This window comes from Octopus bimaculoides, chromosome 21 (genome assembly GCF_001194135.2).
Source record: "Octopus bimaculoides isolate UCB-OBI-ISO-001 chromosome 21, ASM119413v2, whole genome shotgun sequence".
NCBI lineage: Eukaryota > Metazoa > Mollusca > Cephalopoda > Octopoda > Octopodidae > Octopus > Octopus bimaculoides.
The window spans coordinates 8002314-8003325 of NC_069001.1; positions in this window are offsets into that span (position 1 = coordinate 8002314).

The window sequence follows — 1012 nt, forward strand, 5'->3', positions numbered from 1 at the left end:
GTGAAGCTTGGCACAGCTGTCCAGCCCATATCGACATGGAAAACAGATGTTAAACAATGATGATTGCATGATAATTATATAATACGTATATTGGTGCAGGTGCATCTGTGTGGTTAAGAAACTTGCTTTTCAACCATCTGGTTTTGGGCTCAGTCCCACTGCACAGTACTTTGGGTTAGTGTCATCCACAATAGCCCTTGGTCAACCAAAGTTTTGTGAGTGAATTTCGTTGACAGAAACTGGAAAGACGCCCATTCTGTGTGTGTGTGTCCTTGTCTAGACATGTGATGGTTGTCAATGAGTATCATTATCATAAAAACAAGGTTGTGTTTCCAGTCTTTCATGAAAAACATGCCTAATCATGGGGAAAATATTACCTTGCTTGGAAACAGTTGAGGGTTGGCAACAGAAAGGGCATCTGTCTGACCCATGGAAGCATGGTAATGACAGGTGAATCATCATCATCATGTTTTCCATGCTGGCATGGGTTGGACAGTTTGACAGGAGCTGGCCAGCCAGGAAGCTGTCTAAACTCCAAATTGTCTGTTGTGGCATGATTTCTACAGCTGGGTGCCCTTCCCTAACACCAACCACTTTACAGAGTGTGCTTTTAACATACCACTGGCACAGATGCGTATACGCAGCACTGGCATGAGTGTAATTTTATGTGTCACTGGCACCTGTAAAGGACAAGCCTTTATGTATGGATGACCACAATTTTACTTAGCTTGATGCATCTTCTCAAGTACAGCAAATTGCCACAACTCCCAGTCCCTTGTCATTTCCTCAGTGAAGCTCAGCATCCGAAGATCCTTTCTTACCATCCCTTAATTTTGTAAATAGAATTATAAGCCTTCACTGTATACTGGCCATAGAAAATAGTGTAATATCAGGGCATATAAACCCCAATAATGATTTTTAAAATGGCATTGGTGTGCAAGGGAATCGAACTCACACCTCTTATTTTAATGCTTGTTTTAAATTTGTTTTTAATTTTCTTTTCTTTTTTTTC